Raw genomic sequence first — 15,793 nt, 5'->3', positions numbered from 1 at the left:
TCATGACCTGAGCTGAAGTCAGATGCCTAACCAACTGAGCCACCCAGATGCTCCTGTCCTGAAAGACTTTTAACTTCGCTGTCAGGTGTAGAGGTGGTCTGACCACCAATAAAGGCGGAACTAAATTGGCCTCAATTGGCCATTGTTCTTAAAATCTGGCAAAATGGCTACCTATTATGATTTCTCTCCACTGGATTAAAGCATTACAGTGGCTTAGGACTTCTATGAATTTACTGACCAGGCAGTTGTTTATCACTAAGTAATGTTTATCTTTAGCTTTAAGATCTTCATGAAATCTTTGCACACAGATCTTTTAGTACACACACACTTCCTGGGAACAGGCTTACTCTCATACTTGATCAAGAGTGACTTCTTTTCTTCCCTATGCCTCCTGACATGTAGACTTGATAAAGACCCTCCCTTTTCCAATCCAGAGTCTACCCTACCTTCTTGTGTCACTCAGAAAATTAACATATTTCCAGCATATGAAATAGCCTATGTACACACACTTGTCACTCTTAAATGCTCAGTATTAATCCATCTTTGAGTTCTTGAGGATTATTTCAATTCCTAGGACAACAGTAGGTACTCAATAAATATTGGTTGAACCAAGCAGAACTGAACTACAAAGATGGCAATCCATGGAAATGCTTCATAACCTGTTAGCTAATGAGAAAGAGACATCATTTTCTAGTATTCCCCGCTCCCCAACAGTTTTAGACTTTGCAGAGTAGTAGGCACAGGTGCTATGAACTTTAATCAAAGTGGTAAGTACTATAATATAGATTTAAATCTATATTTAGATTTAACAATTTAACATTGTTATGTTGACTGAGCATGGTAGGGAATGACTCCTATTGGAAAGTAGACAAGATTTCCTAAAGAAAAGGACACTGACAATGGGTCTAGAAGTTGGAACTGCCTTTTGTTACATTAAACAGGCTGGCAGTGGATGTGTGGTGCATGGAAAAGTCATGTTTGGAGAGCAGGAGGAGTCTGAACAGGTGTGATCACATTAGTGAACATACTATCAGGAAATAGCAAACTCAAGGTACTGCTGTCACACACTGAAGACACTTTATAGTAAATCAGAGCAGGAGCTTGGTAATTTTTTTTTAAGTTTTATTTATTTATTTTGAGCAAGACAGAGAGAGTGCAAGTGGGGGAAGGACAGAGAGTGAGGGAGAAAGAATCCCAAGCAGGCTCTGCACTGCAAGCACAGAGCCCAATGCGGGGATCAAATTCCTGAAACTGAGATCATGACCTGAACCAAAACCAAGAGTTGGATGCTTAGCAGACTGAGCCACCCAGGTGCCTCATGGAGCTTGGTAATTGCTGAATGAATCTGTGTTAAATGATATTTTTGCCTCCTCGGCACATCCTCCCCTTTTCTGGCTGTTAGCTCCCAATAGTAAATGAGGGACCAGGGAAGTTTTCTATGTACCTGGCTTTTAAAAACCTGGCTTGAATTGAATCCTGGTAAAAGCAGCAAAGGCATGGCAGATCACAAAGTCTTCTCTTTTTAAAAATTTTCTTTACATTTATTTATTATTTTTTATTTTTTTAAACTTTTTTTGATGTTTTATTTATTTTTGATAGAGAGAGAGACAGAGCATGAGAGGGGGAGGGGCAGAGAGAGAAGGAGACACAGAACCAGAAGCAGGCTCTGAGCTAGCTGTCAGCACAGAGCCTGACATGGGGCTCGAACCCAGGAACGTGAGATCTGACCTGAGCTGAAGTTGGAGGCTTAACTGACTGAGCCACCCAGGCACCTCTATTTATTTTTGAGAGACAGAGAGAGCGATGGAGCACAAGTGGTAGAGAGGCAGAGAGAGAGAAGGAGACACAGAATCCGAAGCAGGCTCCAGGCTGTCAGTGCAGAGCCTGACATGGGACTTGAACTCACAAACCACAAGATCATGACAAACACTCAATCACCTGAGCCACCCAGGCACCCCAAGTCTTCTCTTAAAGAGCAGCAGTTCTGAAGCACATGATTGAATTGAAAAATAACAAATGGAGGAAAACTCAAGCGTGGGGAATAACCGGAGTTTCTGCAAAAAAGAAAGCGGTTCAGCCACATAATAAGCAAGAAAGAGATTCTAAATAAGGTTTGGAGGGGAAAGTTTTATTTAATATATATAGATATATTGACCCAAAGAAGAATGTAATTATTTTTTTTCAGACTAGATATTTAAGCTGCATTATTTAAATACAGCTTATAATATGAGAAAATTCATTTTATTTTCTAGCTTCTTAGCCTATGGACTTTAAGAGATATAGCTCATTGATGCTTTGAGTCAAGAGACTAAATATCTTGCTCAAATGTTTTATTATATGTTGTTCCTGTGTGTCTTTTATTGAGATAATTAAATAGTGAGGCGAGAGTATAGTTATTTCAGACCCCTTAACATCTAAAATTATACACTAAAATGAATAGATTATGCAGCTGATATTATCTACTTAGCTTTCCTAATTCTGACGCCTTTGAAGGCCCAGAGTACAGGCAGAAGTAGAGTTCATCTCTTTTTAGTCAGTTTGCATTATTCCACTCAGTGTCCTTGGAAAATAAAGTGCCCTTTTTATGTGGATTTAAATGTGCACTCGGAATAGAAAATTGCATGTGTGTTCTGTGGAAACAAATAGCATTCAGCAGTTAAATACATTTCTTTGTTACTATGCTCCCCACATAGGTACAAACACTCATTTTATTTTAAAAATGTCCCTCCATAAATGGCATTTTTTTTACCTGTAGTGTAGTCACAGGCAAGGACCAGAGTGAAAAGCTTTCTACACAAAATGTTCTTTATTCAAAGGCAATAAGGTATATATGTAGTTATTTTTGCCAAACTGTTTTACGAGACTTCTGTTTTTATCTCAGCTCCGTGAACCTCACGGAAATACATTGCTTGGTGCACAGAAAATTCCGATTTCATGCTTGGAAGAATTTTATCAAATATTTATGAACACAAAATAGTTGTTCCTGCTATACATGCGCATATCATTAATACACATGCGCGCGCGCGCGCGCGCACACACACACACACACACACACACACACACACACACTTCCAATCCTCGTGTGCCCTGATCTAGATAAGCAGCTGAAAGCTATTTCGCATGAATTATCCAAGAAGTCATTTTTTGTACAATAGATGAACCTTGGCACCCTGCTCCTTTCAAACCAAAGATGGACATTTAGTTTATAGCTACCGGCCTCCCAGAAAATATAAAATAAGATAAAATGGTGCAGAGTGCCTGTCAAATGTTTTCTAGCTGGTTAATAACTCGTTAATGAGGGGGCAAAACTTTCCAGGCTCACGTGTTACTGAAAGTCATGGAAGCTCAGTCATTGATTCAAAACATGGCTCAAAGCACAAGGAAACCGTGATGTTTGGTAAGAACAAGCACATCAAAAATATTTGAATATATGTGCACATGACGTATGTTATTATGCCTTGTTCATACCTGCCACCTCAGTGGTCCTTAAAATGCAGTCTGGAGACCCTCAGTATAAAGTAGGAATTTGAAAATGCGAGTCCTTGTGTTCCATTGTGCATCTACTGAATGAGAAGCTCCTGGTGTGGATATAACAGCACTCTATCAAACACTCCAGGTAATGGCAGAGTACCCTAAATCTCGAACAACTGCCTTCGTCCTTCCCTAGAGGCCACTGAAGATAGTTTATATACAAGCCAATCCTTCATGTGATTACCTCAATAATTACTGAAACTCAATCCCTGCTTAGCGTGTGCTTTGGGGGTAATCCAAACTAAGAGTGCACTTACATTGCGTCAATACACACACACACACACACACACACACACACACGCACGCACGCACATGCATACACAATAGTCCTAATAACAAACTGTCACAGCAGAGTTGTTTTGATTAAAATATATTTTCACATATTTGTTTTTCTTACTTGAATGTGAATCCTTTAAAGCCAAAGGATATCAGGAAAAATTTATTTTTATATCTCCTGGGCCTGGAAAATAGCAGCTGTTCAAAGAATGTTTGTGAAATTAATATATCAATGGATAAAATTGATAGCTTTTTAAATATGTAATTAATATTGATGATTATAAGTATATCAAAGGTTATAGCCTAATTAACAAATGCTTTGAGCTGCCAGTGAGCAGCTCTGTAGGAACCCCAAGTCAGTCATGGCCTAAAAAGAAATATATAATCATAATGTCACTGAAGAATATGTAAACTATTTCTGAGAATTGACAGTGAACTGTGTGTGTGGAGGGACTCCTGTCTTCTGAGTTCAAGTTATGTATTGCTGTGTTTGACAGAAATGCTGTTTTGTATTCATACTGGAACATTTGTTGCTGAAATGTAAGTGTTTGAAGTATTTATAAAGTTATTTTTCATATAGAAACTGAGATTTCAAGGTTAGAACCATTTATCCCCATGGAGAGAAGATATAAATGAAAATATTACCAAAACTCACAGGGTGGATGAAGGTCATGACAACATTGTGGTGTCAAATAAAGAAAAAAAATAACTTGAAATTATTTTGTGTAAATGGGAATGTCCCCATTGTAAGAAGCTAGTTATTTCTGCAGTACAGTCTGTGTGGCACAAATCTCCATTCACTACCCACTAGTTTTTATTTTTATAACACTTTAAATGGGTACAGTAATTTATAGTTGGTGCCCAGAATAACTCTCTTAGAGAGATATGTCTTAAGAAGAAAAGTACTATTATCTATATTTCTTCTCTTGCATTAATTTTCTTTTGGTTATTGCAAACATTAAAGGGGAATATATGGGCAGTATAATTATCATACTTAATACTTTCCAGAAATACTGTATATTGAATTTGAAATAGGCTAGGGAACTTATTAGGCGATTGCTAAAACTTGCAGAGCTCCACCACATCTATTTTTTGTAAAGTATATAATATCAACTAAAACTGAATTCTTTCTAGTCAAACTTGGGATAGTGTAGCCCTCATTTATTCCAAAGATAATAACCAAGGCTCTAATCTGAAGTTGTTTTGTGGAGAATGAACAGGAAGAGGCTAGTGAGATTCCTCATTTGGGGTGAATCATTCATTGATTCATTCATTTTGAGGAAGACAGAGAATCTGTGAGAGGAGCAGAGAGAGGGGGGGGGGGGAGGGAATCCCAAGCAGGCTCTGCTCCCATCACAGAGCTCAACGCAGGGCTCAATCTCATGAACCTCGAGATCATAACCTGAGGTGAAATCAGGAGTCGAATGCTTAACTGACTCAGCCACCCAGCTGCCCCAGCTTGGATTAAATTTAATGCCTCATTCTTTCTCCTGTGTCTTCAGTCCTTTGCATCACCTCTCATCCCATTTTATTCATTTTTCTTGCATACCTGTTAGAACGCATCTCTCTCTGCTGCTTTAAATATCCTTCTCCATTGTTCCACCTGCAGAGAGATTTTCATCTTATTGTAGATCCTGGACGTGACCTTGCCCTTGTGATTTATTCTCTTGCTTATCTTTTAAAATTTATTTTAATTTAATTTAAAATTTCAGTATGGTTGACATACTGAACATAGCAGTAACAGTACATATAAGTAACAGCACATAACAGACAACATAAGTGTTGTTTTAGTTTCAGGTGTATAATGGAGTGACTCAACACTTCCATACATAGCCAATGCTTACAAATATAGAACATTTCATGAATTTGTGTGCCATCCTTGTGCAGGAGCCTGGCCAATCTTCTCTGTATCATTCCAAGTTTAGTATATGTGCTGCCCAAATGAGCACTTACTCTTTTGTTTAAAAAGCCATGCCTGGTGGCTCAGTCTGTTGAGTGACAGACTCTTGCTTTTGGCTCAGGTCAGGATCCCAGGGAGGTGGAGGTGGAATGGAGTCCTGCATTGGGTTCTGCACTGAGCATGGAGCCTGCTTATGATTCTCTCTCTCTCTCTCTCTCTCTCTCTCTCTCTTCCCCTATCTCTGTATCCCTTTTCCATGCTCTTGTGCTTTCTCTCTGTCTTAAATAAAATATAAATAAATAAAAATAATAAAATAATAAAAAGCTATGGGCAAATGGCTATGAGAATACAGCTTTAATATTCTCCTCTTAAAAGCAACAACAAAATTATAATTATGTGAGGTAAAGAATGTGTTAACTAACCTTATTGTGGCAAAACTTCCTCAATACATACACATATCAAAGGATCACATCAATACCTTAAACTTACTAGTGTTTTATATCAATTATATCTCAAAGCTGAAAAAGTCATACAAACAATAAACAAACAAATAAATAAACAGCTATGGGATTTCAACCTCCCATTTCATTGGTGATTCTTCTAACCAAGATTAGGATATCTTGTTTACATGTATTTTCTCTGATAATCATAGCATGTCATTCATTTTTCATAAATCTTAAATAAAAACAAGAAAATTCTCATAACTGAGAGGTAGGAAAGCTGAATCACAGGAATCTACATAAGCTCTTCTTTTCAATAACAGAGTTCTACAGCAAAGAGTTTTGCAAAGAGGGAAAAGGTAGCAATTTTTTAACGTCATATTTGATGGCCCAGTTTCTTTCTCATTGGGGAACATCTGGAATTCTTTGGTTTGTCAATCAGAAAATTCAATTTTTCCAATTTAGCATTTGCTGAAAAGATCATATTTTGATCCACAAACTGAGCTGTAAATTGTGATGTGATACACACTCTGGATTATTTTTCTTTCTTGACACAGAACCACTGAGGAAACTAACACCAAAGAATTACAGTTGAACAAAATGAACCTTGTCCTCCCCTGGAAAAGAAATGATGTGGGGAAAACACCTCCTCTTTGAAGGAGCTACTGCAAATTAAAGAGAAAGATCTCAGTGTGAAGTTGCTGTTGTTCTGTTGTAAAAAGAAAAAAAGAAAAGAAAACTCTATCAGGTCTTTTGGATGGGCGAAAAAAAAAATAGCACAATGAAATGTATGTAAAACTTACAAAGCACTTTTTGAAGCTGGAGACCAGAGATTTTACAGGTGAATAGCGACATGGTAGAAAATAAATCTCTGTGGACAGGCAGGTGAGCTTAATAAAGTAACAGGATGAATCAATGTTTATCAACTTAATCATCAGTTAATGAACCTTCTGATTAAGAGTCACAGACCAGATGAAGTAATGGCAGACAGATATGTCAAGTTCAGAGCAGTGGGAATATCAAGATCAGAATAAAAGTGTCTCTACTACCTATAGAGAAACAATGAGATGAAGCATTGTGAAAATGCTTTGGACTCTATACAATAATTTTTATGAGAATCAGTTGACCATGATATAATGTAATTGTTTTATTTTGTTTTCTTTAGTGTCAGTCCTTCTTCTGGTAAAGACATAAGACGTTGATAGAGTGCAAAGTGTTAATTTAAGATCTTTACTAAGGACAAGGGTTTTCTGTTTGGTGTTTTTTGTTTGTTTGTTTTGGTGCTGTTGTTGTTTGGTAGGTGTGCCCAGCCTCTGGAGGAAGTACTCAGGTTATATCTAAAATAAAATCAATGAGATGGGGAAGCTAGGTGGCTCAGTCATTCAAGCATCTGACTTCGGCTCAGGTCATGATCTAATTGTTCATGAGTTCGAGCCCCATGAGTGTTCAGCTCAGCTCCTGGAACCTGTTTCAGATTCTGTGTCTCCCTCTCTCTCTCTCTGCCCCTTCCTTGCATGCACTCTGTCTCTCTCTCAAAAATAAATGTTAAAAAAATTTAGTAAAACCAATGAGAACTTCTGAATAATTTGTTAGGAAGTGATCAAATATTTCTGTCCATAGTAAACTTACATAAACCTGTTCACAGAACCACATCTTTATACAGCAAAATGTTGGATGGCTTGCATAAGCAGCCCAAATAATTTAGAACTAAAAGTACACCTATAAAACAGAGTAATCATCTTGATAACATTTGCTTAATCTAAATTAATCACTATTTAATCATCCTTCACTGAAATTTCACTTGTGTGAACAAGACAATGTAGCATCTAGGAAACCAACAGGATGAGAAGTGGCTGGAAGGATCTGGGTGACATAGAATTTGAACCAGGAGCTTTAAGAGAATTTTGAAGGCATTCCCACCATTTAATACTCCCTTGGTTATGCCCACTCATGAATGAATCCCATGTTTAGAAAAATCTTGACTGCCAAACTGTGTTGTTCAGGGAATACTTAATTTGTTTCTCCTTTTTATTAATAGAAGACAAATAACAAATACCTGAGCTAGCCAACCCCCAAAGCAAAGGAACCAATGCTTTAATTAGTCTGTACAGCCAGCACTTGAGTAGAGGTACAATTTTCATGAGTGTTTTATATTTTTGAAAAATTTTTTAACCTTATATCCAATTACTCTTGCTCTAGGAAATTTAGGGTCTCAGATATCCCCAGCTGTAAAGAGATCTTTGGACCCCAGAGAACAATTAATAAGTAACAATAGTTGCAACAACAGTGAAGCCCAGCCAAAATCCTTAATTAGGTTTTTATTGAACTCCAGAATACAATTTATTTTTCTAATAAACAGAGTACATTTTAATAAGTTTGGCATTTTATTGTTCTACTTACCTTTCAGTTGTGCAATTTTATTTTATTAAGCTATGATATTTTTAGCCTCCAAAACAGTTAACTCCCTACCTAGGGTATATCCCCAGAAGCAATTACTTCTTTAATTAGCTTTGACTCATTAATCTCTGCCTCTAACACTTTGCTATCAAGTGGAGGGAGACTTCCTACCTACCTGTACAGTATAATACAAACATCACAATGTTTCTCCTGATTTCTTAACCTTACTTAAATTTTTAAAAAATTAATAGGATTAATTTTTAGAGAGTTTAGTTTTATAGTAAATAGAGCACAAAGTATAGAGATCTCCCCTATAACCACTATTCACACACACACACACACACACACACACACACACCAACCTAATTATCAACATCCCCCACCAGAGTGTACATTTATTACAATTGATGAACCTATATTGTGACATCACTATCACTCAGAATCCATAGTTCACACTAGATACAGTTCACTCTTGGTGTGGTACATTCTATGGATCTGAATGACAAATGTATAATGACATGCATCCACCATTATAGCATCATACAGAGTAGTTTCATGATCCTTAAAATCCTCTATACCTTAGCTATGCATTCTTTTCTCTCCCATAATTTCTGGCAACTAGTTATCTTTTTTGCTGTCTCCATAGTTTTGCCTTTTCCAGAATGTCATATAGTTGGAATCATAAGGTCTGTAGCCCTTTTAGATTGGCTTCTTTCACCTAGGAGTATGCATTTAACTTTCCTCCATAACATTACCTGTCTTGATAGTTTTTGTTTGTTTGTTTGTTTGTTTTTGTTTGTTTTAGTGCTGAATCGTATCCCATTGTCTGGATTTACCATGGTTTTTTATTCATTCACCTAGTGAAGAGCATCTTGGTTGTTTCTAAGTGTGTTAATGATAAGTTGCTATAAACATCTATGTACAGGCCATTCAGATGAGCATAAAATATGTCTCAGATATATATGTGGTCTTCATCCACCATTCCCAGCTCATATCTCCCAAAACCCTTGAAATATCCTGAGCCCATATGAGCAATGGGAGCATCTTTTGCTGTAATATTTAGTCTCTTGTCAATGAGTTCCTGAACATGCTTTCAATCCATAAAAGTGAAATGGGTATCTTATTATCCATAACAAGTACCCTTCAACCACAAATCAGTTTATGCTAATGAGATAGATGACTTTTGGAAATGCCTTAAAGATGATGTTTGTCACCAGGGGAACCAGCATGCCAGGCACCAAACTCTACAAGGCAAAAACTCCTTTGTTCAGGACTTTGCCCTAAGTATTTCTTCATCTGGCTATTGATTTGTATCCTGTAATATCCTTTCTAATAAACTCGTAATCTGAGGAGTTTCTGAGTTCTGTGGGCTGTTTTAGCAAATTAATTGAAACCGGTGAGGGAGGGAGTTGTGGGAACCTCCAATCTGTAGCCCATTTGTTTGAGACACGGGTGAAACCTTGGCTTGCAATTAGTATGTGAAGTAGAGAGCTGCCATAGACTGAGCCTGAAACAGTGGAATCTGATGCTAACTCCTGGTAGAAAGTGTCAGAATTCAATTGAATAATGGGGCACCCCCCTGGTAAGGAAGAACTGCTTGTTGCAAACTAGCCCCCACCACACACAAACATCGGAACTAGGGTTTAGAACTCTTAGCTGCGATGTGAGATCATGAAATACTTCTATTTTTATCTTTTTGAGTAATCTCCATACTTCATAATGGTTGTAAACATTTACCTTCCTACCAGTGGTGCATAAGGGTTACCTTTTCACCACATACTTGCCAAAATTTATCTCTTGCCTTTTTGGTACTAGCCATTCTAACATCTGGGTGATACTATGGTTTTGAGTTGCACTTCTCTAATGATCAATGATATTGAGAATCTTTTCAGATCTGTGGAAAATTTATATAGGTACTTTGGAAGAAAGACTATTCAGTCCCTCTGGCATTCTTAAATCAAATTGTTTTTATTTTCTTTTAAGTTGTATGAGTTCCTTATATATATTTTTATATTAAACCCTTACCAGATACATGATTTTCAAATATTTTCTCCCATTTGTAGTTTGTTTGTTTTCATTTTGTTGGTTGTTTCTTTTGCTTTTTAGTTTGATGTAGTCTCATTTATTTATTTTTGCTTTTGTGCCTTTGTTTTTGTGTCGTATCCAAAAAGTCATTGCCAATACTAATGTCAAGATACTTTTACCCTCTTTTATTCTACAAGTTTTGTAGTTTCAAGTCATATTTAAGTCTGTAATCCATTCAAATTTACCTCAGTGGTGTAATGTAAGAGTTCAGTTTCATTTTTTTTTTGCATACAATTATTGTTTTTCCTACACCATTGACAGAGGGTATCATCCTTTGCCATTGAGTATCCTTGCCTCTCTTGTTACATATTTGTTGGCTTTATATAAGAGGGTTTATTTTTGAGCTCTTCATTCTGTTCCATTGGTCTATGTGTCTGTTTTTATGCCAGTACCATAGGTTTTCAAAGCAATAGTTTTGTAATATTGTTTGAAATGAGAAAGTGTGATGCCTCCAGCTTTTTTCTACTTTCATTATTACTTTGGCTATTCAGGGTCTTTTGTGGTTCCATACAAATATTTAGAATTTTTTTCTCTTTCTCTGATAAATGCCATTGGAATTTTTGGTAAGAATTGCATTGAATCTGGGGCACCTGGATGGCTCAGTCGATTAAGAGCCAGCTTCAGCTCAGGTCATGATCTCATGGTCCATGGGTTTGAGCCTGCATCGGGCTCTGTGCTGATAGCTCAGAGCCTGGAGCCTCCTTCAGCTTCTGTGTGTGTGTCTCTCTCTCTCTCTCTGCCTCTCCTCTACTCATACTCTGTCTCTCTGTCTCTATCTCTCTCAAAAATAAACATTAAAATTCTTAAAAGAAAAGAATTGCACTGAGTCTCTAGATAGCTTGGGATATACAGATATTTTAACAATATTAATTCTTCCAATCCATGAAGACAGGAGATCTTTCCATTTATTTTTGTATTCTTAAATTTTTTCATCAAAGTCTTATAGTTTCAATGTACAGATCTTTCATCTCTTTGGTTAAATTTATTCCTAAGCATCTTATTTGATGCCATTGTAAGTAGAATTGTTTTCATTTTTCTTTCGCAGATATTTTACTGTTTGTGTGTAGGAATGCAACTGAGTTTTGCATGTTCATTTTTTATCCTACAGCTTTACTGAATTTACAGGTATAACAGGTTTTTTTGGTGGAGTCTTTAGGATTTCTATACATAAGATTATATCATCTATAAACAAAGAGATTTTTACTTCTTCCTTTATAATTGGTTGCCTTTTATTCTTCTTCTTGCCTGATTAATTGTTCTGGCTAGGACTTCCAGTATTACGTTGAATAGGAGGTGAGAGTGAGAACCCTTGCCATTTTCCTGATCTTAGAGAAAAAATAATCAACCTTTCACTATTAAATATGATGTTAGTTATGAAGTTGTCATATGTGGCCTTTATTACATTGAAATGCATTCCTTCTCACCCCAATTTGTTGACAGTATTTTCATGAAAGTAGGTTGAATTTTGTCAAATGCATTGTCTGCATCGAGATAATATATGATTATGATTGGTATGATATGAAAGATTGATATGATACGAAAGATAACTTTTATTCTACTAATGTGGTGTATCACATTTATTGATTTGACTGTGTCAAACAATCCTTAAATCCCAGAAATACATCCTATTTGATCATAGTATATGATCTTTTTAATACTGTTGAATTTAATTGGTTAACATTTTGTTGAAAATTATATTCATCAAGTATATTGGCCTATAGTTTTATTTTTTTGGTGTCCTCATCTGACTTTGGTATCTCATCTTGATATCAAGATGCAGCTGCCTTCATTAATGAGTTTGGGAGTGTTCACCCCTCTTTAATTTTTTGGATAAGTTTGAGAATTGGTGTCAATTCATTAAATGTTTAGAAAAATTCACTGGTGAAGCCATCTGGTCCTGGGGTTTTCCTTATTAGGGTTTTTTGGGGGTGGGGAGGTGGGTTATTGGTCTGTCCAGATTTGCTACTTTTTCACGATTCAGACTTGGTTGGGTTCCTTAGGCATTATTGATCTGTCCAGATTTGCTACTTTTTCATGATTCAGACTTGGTTGGGTTATGAGTCTAGGAATTTGTACATTCCTTCTGATTTATCCAATTTGCTGGCATATAATTGTTCATAGTCTCTTATGATTGTTGCATTTCTGTGGTATTGGTTGTAATTCCTCTTTCATTTTTAATTTTATTTATTTGAGTTTTCTCTTTTTTATTAGTTATTACAGAGAAGTTTGTTTTTTAAATCTTTTAATAATACCAACTTTTAGTTTCATTGATTTAAATTTGTTTTTCTGGTCTTTATTTTTTCTGTGATCTTTGTTATTTCTTCTAAATTGGGCTTAGTTTGTTCTGTTTTTCTGTTTTTTTATGGTGAAAGGTTAGGTTCATTATTTGAGAGCTTTACTGTTTCTTGATGTAGACATTTATGATGATAAAATTTCCTCTAAGAACTGCTTTTGCTACATCTTTATAGGTTTTGTGATTTTCAACTTTCATTTTCATTTCTCTTAATATATTTTTTATACTTTTAATTTCCCTTTTTGTTTTATACATTGCTTACTCAGGAGTATGTCATTTAATTTTCACATATTTGGAGTCTTCCAGGTTTCCTTTTGTTATTGATTTCTAGTTTTATACAATTGTGGTTGGAAAATTTTCTTAGTATGATTTCAGTCTTCCTAAATTTGCTAAGACTTGTTTTGTGGACTATCATACAATTTATCCTGGAGAGTGTCTCATGTGTATTTGAGAAGAATGTGTATTCTGCATCTGCTGGATGGAATGCTCTGTTTACATCTATTAGGTAAATTTAGACTACAGTGTAGTTTAAGTCAAACATTTCCTAATTGATTTTCTGTATAGATGAGTTAACCATTATTGAAAGTGAGGTATTTACGTGGAAAAAATTACAGACCAATCAGATCCTTCTTGTCCCTGATGTGCCACCTTGGAGGAGAATTGATGTGGGTAAAGTCGTATGTTTCCTCTTACCCTTTCCAGTGCATCCAAACTCAAACATTGTTGTTCCAACACTGTGCTAGAACTTTTCCATTGGAAACCTGGACTTCCACAAAGAGTCTCTTGTCCATAAGTGATGGTCTAAGACAGGGTTCTCCAGGGGCTGCTGGACTATAGCTGAGTGGGGCTAAAGCTAGTTCATAGGCCCTCCAGGGAGCATAGCCAGATCAAGGTCTATATGCCTATTACTAAATACATGGGTGGGTATAAGTTCTCCAATGTTCCTTCGCAAATGTTTCTGAATCCCACAGCTCCCACAGAGATACTGTTATCTGTGACTAGGTGCCAAATTGTTGTTATTGAGACAGGCACATGAATGAGAATGTCTTGTTCAATCATGTCTCTGATATCACCTCTATCTCCTTATTTCTTATTTTCTTATTTCCTTTTATTCATGAGGGTCATGTTGCTTTCTTCATATATATTTTGTACATATTTTGTTAGATTTATATCTAGATATTTTATTTTGGGGTATTCTAATGTAAATGATACTGTGTTTTTAATTTGTATATTAACCTTGTATCCAATAACCTTGCTATAATATGTTATTAATTCTAGGATTTTGTTGTTGTTGACTCTTACAGATTTTCTACACAGATAGTCAGTGTCATCTATGAACAAAGAGTTTTATTTCTTCCTTACCAACATGTAACTTATAATTAATTTTATTTTCTTATTATAACAGAGACTTCCAGTACAGTGTTGGAAAATAGTGGTTAGAGGGAATATTTTTGTTTCATTCCTGATCTAAGACAAAAACTTTTGAGTTTCTCATCATTAAGTATTATGTTAGCTGTTGATTTTGTGTAGATATCAATTATCAATTTGAGGAAGTTGCTGTCTATTGTCTGTACTTTTAAAGACAATTTTTCCTTTGTCAAAATATCCGAAGCATTATATTCCTGCAATTTCTGGGCATGATAAATAGAGTGCTTCTACTAAAATAAGAGAGAGGGAGAGAGAAACTTATGATCTCATTATCTCAGGGGTGCTTGCTTCTTTCTTTTAACCCATTATTTTTTTTCCTTATTTTTTTAATAGTTTATTGTCAAATTGGTTTTCATACAACACGCAGTGCTCTTCCCCACAAATGCCCACCTCTATAACCACCACCCCTTTTCCCCCATCTCCCTTTTCCTTCAACCCTCAGTTCATTTTCAGCATTCAACAGTCTCTCAAGTTTTGCATCCCTCTCTCTCCCCAACTCTCTTTCCCTCTTCCCCTCCCCCTGGTCCTCCATCAGGTTTCTCCTGCTTTCCTGCCAGACCTATGAGTGCAAACCTATGGTTTCTGTCCTTCTCTGCCTGGCTTACTTCGCTCAGTATGACACCCTCAAGGTCCATCCACTTTCCTACAAATGGCCATATTTCATTCTTTCTCATTGCCATGTAATACTCCATTGTACATATATACCACATCTTCTTGATCCGCTCATCAGGTGATGGACATTTAGGCTTTTTCCAGGTTTTGGCTATTGTTGACATTGCTGCTATGAACACTGGGGTACATGTGCTCCTATGCATCAGCATTTCTGTGTCTCTTGGGTAAATCCCTTGCAATGCTATTGCTGGGTCATAAAGGAGTTCTATGGATAGTTTTCTGAGGAACCTCCGCACTGTTTTCCAGAGCGGCTGCACTAGTTTACATTCCCACCAACAGCGTAGAAGGGTGCCCATCTCTCCACACCCTCACCAGCATGTATACTCTCTTGATTTGTTCATTTTAGCCACTCTGACTGGCGTGAGGTGTATCTCAGGGTGGCTTTGATTTGTGTTTCCCTGATGATGAGTGATGTTGAGCATCGTTTCATGTGCCTGTAGGCCATCTGGATGTCCTCTTTGGAGAAGTGTCTGTTCATGTCTTCTGCCCATTTCTTCACTGGGTTATTTGTTTTGTGGGTGTGAAGTTTGGTGAGTTCCTTGTATATTTTGGATACTAGCCCTTTATCTGATATGTCATTTGCAACGATCTTTTCCCATTCTGTCAGTTGCCTATTCATTTTCTAGATTGTTTACTTTGCAGTACAGAAGCTTTTTATCTTGATAAGGTCCCAAGAGTTCAGTTTTGCTTTCATTTCCCTTGCCTTTGGGGATGTGTCGAGTAGGAGATTGCTGTGGTGGAGATCTAGGAGGTTTTATCCTACTTTCTCCT

The 15,793-nt window shown here is 36.6% G+C and overlaps 1 non-coding gene and 1 pseudogene across 1 annotated transcript; one reads left to right on the top strand and one right to left on the bottom strand.

The window, feature by feature from the left end:
* Window positions 1–5,649: 5,649 nt before the first annotated feature.
* Window positions 5,650–5,756, bottom strand: LOC115283076. Its single transcript, XR_003904896.1, has one exon. It is a non-coding gene; the product is annotated as a U6 spliceosomal RNA (small nuclear RNA).
* A 1,244-nt stretch (window positions 5,757–7,000) lies between these two features.
* LOC115281592 overlaps window positions 7,001–15,793 on the top strand; it is a 19,130-nt pseudogene continuing 10,337 nt past the window's right edge.

The sequence above is a fragment of the Suricata suricatta genome, chromosome 17 (assembly GCF_006229205.1).
Source record: "Suricata suricatta isolate VVHF042 chromosome 17, meerkat_22Aug2017_6uvM2_HiC, whole genome shotgun sequence".
Classification (NCBI taxonomy): Eukaryota; Metazoa; Chordata; class Mammalia; order Carnivora; family Herpestidae; genus Suricata; species Suricata suricatta.
Note: the sequence above shows the minus strand (reverse complement) of the source record. Positions and strands in the feature narration are given on the sequence as shown.